Here is a 6,000-nt window from a genome sequence, read left to right on the forward strand (position 1 = left end):
AAGTGGGTTTCTGGATGTGTTTCCGGTGTGTGATGGGGCCCAGACGTCAAGGTCAGACAGGCAGCCCAGTCCTGGAGAAAACCCAGCATTACTTTAGTCCTAACTTAACATTCATCCACAGACCAAACCCAGTGGGGTTTACAATTCACCACAGTGGATCTTTTCACAAACAGCCAAGCCAGGTGGAGGGAAGTCATAATCTATGTGTGTGTGTGTGTGTGTGTGTGTGTACACGCTTGACTCCTTCACACACTCCCTTGGCAGCCGTATAAAGGTCGGGCAGTCCTCCAGTGAGAACACGCATAAACAGACCCAAGGCAAAGGCACATACATCATACATCACTCAAACAAAAGCATGCTGCTCATTTTCACATGGTCAGGATAAAAGAATAATCTGTACGGTTGCACTCCTGATGTATAAAGCCCAAATAAAATGCAAAAAAAATCATTATTAGCGTTTGTTAACGTATCATTTTTCTCTATTAGTATTGGGCGAAGAGACTGAAACCTTTAACCTTGAGTATTAAACATGTTCCCACACTCTGTGCTATTATAACTCACACTACACAGCTGGTTGAGATGTTTGCCATTACTTTATTTTATTACTTTTACGTTTATTGCATTTAAGTTTTCAGACTTGGTGTTTTCACCTAAGTCTGAAAAGACAGGTGAAAGTCTTTTCACCTTTATATATGTTAAATATATACATTTATATTAAAGGAGAAACTGGGGAACTTTTAAATTTGTAAAAAATTGCATCTGAGACATGCCTGAGAATTGCAACATTTACATTTTGTCAGAAAAATAGTCAACTTTGTTAGCATTTTTTCTTCCGAACAAGATAGACTGTTATTAAGTTGAATTATTTCCATTATTTATTATTGTGTATTCCATTCTCTAAATCTCTCTCTCCCTCTCTCTCTTTCTCTTTATCTCTCCGCCATCTGGTTTCCACATGTCAGCCTGGTCCAGTTCATTTATCAGAAGGTCCCCGCCATCATACCAGCCAAAACACTTTACGTCATACACAGTAACACTAACTTCACAAACAGGTCAGTTGAGCTGAGAACACACTTCACACGCTTTACACAAATATGTTTTTACCCTGAGATTCTAACTCCACGCTGTCGCGATATATTCTGTCAAGGGGATCTGAGGCACGCTTTTGGAGTTTCCCAGCAGTTTTCCAGTAACTGGGTCTCTTACATACCTGTACTTTTTTGGTCTTGGTGATTTCCCACAAAAATGAAAATTCTGTCATTATGTATTCAGTCTCATGTCATTCCAAACACGTATTTCATTTTTTGTAATATCATGGCCACTCTTTTCCATATTACAGTCAATGAGGACTGGAGCTGATAATCACAGAAAAAGTGGTCTACGCATAATATTTTATGATTTCTAAAACACAAAACATGACCAAAACATGACTAAAAATGTATTTGAGTTAGTAAAGCAAGATTGCATTAAATCTCATTCCATTTTTCTTTTGTTGAAATGTTATTGTGCTGCAAAGTTTCTTCTATTCATGCTTGTTGAAGGTTTCTTTTAAATGTACATTGAGACGGATGTGACAAGGTTAAGTACTGCTATCAGATTTAATTAAACACAGTTCTCAATCACGAACGGTTGAAGTGACGAACAGTTGAAGGTAAAAGTGTGGCTGAAGGTCTGATAAAGATGCTTTGATGAGGATCAGATCTAGAATCAGACGCATGCGGTAATCTTTTAAACCTGTCAAAAACTCAAAGCTCCTTGTTGAAGTGATCATCGAGCAGGGGGTAACCAAAGAGTCTTTGTTTCAGAGACCCATCACCTCTGGCTCCCTCAGACAAATGTAACCCCTCTCTGTGACCCCTGGTGACCCCTGAACCGGTGGCAGTCCTTTTGACTGACACTCATCTGGGATAAATTACAACATCTTTAAGCAGCACCACGGGCAGTAGGCCTGTGATAATGAAACACTTTTCATTTCTGTGATTTACAGTACATGACAGACTTCTGTAAAATATCTTTAATGATAATCATTGCAAGAATCTGGACAAGAACTTCAGTTGAGAGAGAGAATTTGAATCACCGTTCTCATGTGGCGTGATCCAGCTTTCTTACGGGAGGAAAGGGAGGGATTATATTGTCTTTCATGTGAAGGCCATGGCACATGCTGATAGTGTATTCCTTCTATTGTGGATTCATAAAGCATGTCCAGCTTCTGTGAAAAACAGTCTGTCAGCTTTGGTTTTGAGTATTTCTGCTGTTTTTGCAAAGACAATACAGTAAGGGAGTGTTCAAGCCAAACAAACATTGCCCTTACAAAATTAACTATGGTGCATAGTTTAGCTACTGTATCGTATTTATTGTAAAAGCAAAGCAATCAAAAATGTAGAGTTGTCTCACTATAGTAACCATAGTTAAACCGTGATGTGTGTAGAAAATCTGTGGTAATGATAATCCATCCACCAAAAAAACATTGTTCTTAAAATTGTACTATAATGAAACCGTTGTTATTTTGCATAAGGTACCATAGTCTTATCATAGTCTTACCATGGTATATTTAAGACATGATAACGTGGTTCTACCATGTATACCATGGTTCTAAATCATTACTATTCATGAATTTGGTTTTTACAATACAATTTTCCTATTTTAAAGATCTGTTTCAGGTTAAACTGGTGCAGACCAGTATCCTAATCTGTGCACCAAAAGACAACATATGAACCAGCTATACTTATTTAAATATAGATAATTTGAATAAAGATTTTTTATATGCCAACACAAACAATCCTATATGTTAGGATACTATATGTTTTAAAACTGCAAACATCTGATCACATTTAATATTACGCAAGCATAAATTTATCTCGTGTTGCACAAAATCCCTGACTTTAGGTGAAAGGAAAACACACCACTGTGGTCTCAGGTAGTAGATTAAGGGGCCATATGGGATTTTGTCTGTCCCTGTATTTAGTTACCATACAGCCGTAATTCACGCTGTTTCCTTTGTGTCGATCTGTTGTACCTGAGCTCCTACACAGATGGAGGAGAGGAAAGACCAGCGTCCTGATGAGTGCTTATGTCACAGACATATGCATGAATTCCCGGCTAATGATTCATATACTTATAGTTAAGTGATGTATTCTTACGAGGTCCAAAACTCAATATTAAAACATCAGTTTGATCTGCAAATACATATCTCGATGTTAGATGATCTGGATTGTCCTCAGAGATCTGTGTGAGAGCTCAGCGATCATTGTGGCAAAACGTGAAGTCACTGTTTGACAATGCTGACATCCTAAGAGATAGATTTTCACCCTTGGAGCTCACAAACTCTTTACTACACTTAAAAACAATTCTCACATGTTCCAGGCAACTTTTCATTTTGGTAAATGGCCACAGTGGTGTGTTTTAGATTAATGAGGCAGAGAAACAGGGCAGTTGGCAAAGTAATTGTGCGCTCAGATTACAAGTGCGCTACCTGATCTGCACCAGTGATCAACACACACACACTTTACCATAAAAACCCGCAAGACTGCCAGTGAGGGTTGTTTTCATAAATGCACATTTATTCTTATAATGTTGCACACAAGTAGCATCATGTACAACAGTCCAAAACTTTCCACTACACTACAAAGTAATATCATCAAATGTAAAAAAATATAACAGCCCCCAAGTCAAATTTTAAAACAGTAAATTGAATCATTAATCACATGCAGACATTTTTTTTACAGTGTAAGTAGTGTGTTGCTGAGATTATACAGACTTTGGCATGATGTCCGCTGAACAGGTTGGTTCATGCCAGCTTGAACAGAGGTATAATGTAAAATAAACGTATTTTAGTGCGGGATCTGTGACGTCTTACTGCTGATTAATTGTTCAAACCATTTTAACCGCTTGATAATGGTGCACAGTCTGGTGCAAAAAAGATCAAACTTTACTCATGCTCAACCATGAGTACAGGTCCTGGTGCTGTATTACACAGCTCAAAGTGTGCAAAAAGCACTTTTACAGTATTTAAAAAACACAAAGTATCATTTATGGCAACTATAGTGTCATGAAACACACTATAAAAATTGCAGTAAGATGTTGTAATATTATGTAACATCCGGAGTGGTGTATGGAAAGCACCAAGTCATGCATCTTTATTAAATAGAGATCTGGAAATTCACCACAAATCTTTCTTTTGAGGAACACAAGAAGATATTTTGAGAAATCTCTGAATGGTTTTGTGTCCATACTATGAAAGTCAACGGGGTCCAGTGTTGTTTGGTTTCCAACAATCTTTAATATATCTTTTTTGTGCAGAAGAATGAAAGTCATACCGGTTTGGAATGACATGAGGATGAATAAATGAGGAGATTTTGGGGGGAGAACTCTCCTTTTTCGTTAAACTTTTGGAGTCTTAACACACTAGTGTATGAAGCCCAAACCTAAAATAATAAAACATATGTAAGCCTGTAGATTGGTGTTGAGTCAGCTGACGAGCGTCAGATTTTTTTTGTGACTCTGGTGACCTCTGAAGGTGGGCTGATATGGCCTCACCTCAGGCCTCTGCACTTCTTATGTGGCTTCCTGCAGGGTAACTGACCTTAAGAACGCTGGAGAAGCAGAATCCAGATCTGCTGCTGGAGACAGGGAGGCTTTGTTGGGGCTCTTGAGAGTGAAGGGCCATTTCCTGCCTTCACAGGAAGAAGTCGTATTGAAAACAGATTTGCTCTCCCGTCGGTGTCTGTGATCTGGACCTCTATACTAATCGTTAAAAAGAGAGAGAGGAAAACTGCAAGCGATGACAGACTGAGACATGAGAAATTGCCAGAGAATACAATATGGGTCGACCTGTATGACTCATATTACTCTGCAATACTTACATTACTTTATTCTGTTTCTGAAGGTTTTTTTGCTCTTTTATAAGAACTTATTTAGACAAAATTTGTAATATAAAGTATAAACATATCAAAAACTATTAATTAATATAAAAACTATATTCTCTTTTATTCATCTTTATTTACACGTTAATTTATATTTACACATTATATTTATATACAATAAAACACACACATATATATATATATATATATATATATATATATATATATATATATATATATATAATTGTATGTTGATTTATGCATTATTTTCATATTAATATAAATTATACTTTCAATTAAGATTTGTATGCTGCCCAGCAGCAAATGTAAAATTAAAACAGGCCAAGGAAAAAAAAGGGAAAAACTACAGGAGCAATAATATATAAATAGTGCTATACATATTTTATTTATATAAATGTATATTACCAAGAAAAAGTTTTCATCTTTGTGTCTCTGTTTCTTCCTCTCTCTCTCTTTTGGCTGGCTCCTGTTTAGCGCAGAACTTTCGGACCTAAACACACAGAAGAGCCAAATATGGGAGACACCCAATCTTCAGGGCGGACACGAGCCGCCAACAATGCAGGCCAGCGCACAAGCTGAGTCTCATCAGATCTGCTAACATAAATACTGCAGCCAGTAGGAGTAAATCCCCTGCAGGAACTCATACCGGTGGGAGAGAAGATATGAAATCTTCCAGTGAACGCGGCCAGCCATCTATTGGGTATGTATAAAACTGTCAAAGCAGAGCCAACTGACCCTGGCGTCAACCCAAACATCATCTTCCTGCAACGAGAAAACCTGAAACACACACACAACGTAAAAATACAGCTGATTATGTTTAAATGAAGTGTGTGTACGTGTGTGTCATGGTGGTTACATTAGCAGGAGAATTGTTATACTTATATAACGTGAAGAGCAGAGAGATCTACGGCTTGATTGTACAACTGTCACATATCTCATGCATGCATGCAGAACGGATAACATAAGTTCTGTTTGTATACATGTTTGTCTAAAATGTTTCCAAGGGGCAGATTTTTTTATGTTTCACAAACTCTGACCACCAGCAAATCTCTCTTTTATAATTTTTTGCCTTCACTAAAAACTGGAATAATTGTTAACACTGATTGAAAAACTCTGA

Source organism: Triplophysa dalaica, chromosome 21 (genome assembly GCF_015846415.1).
Source record: "Triplophysa dalaica isolate WHDGS20190420 chromosome 21, ASM1584641v1, whole genome shotgun sequence".
Lineage (NCBI taxonomy): Eukaryota > Metazoa > Chordata > Actinopteri > Cypriniformes > Nemacheilidae > Triplophysa > Triplophysa dalaica.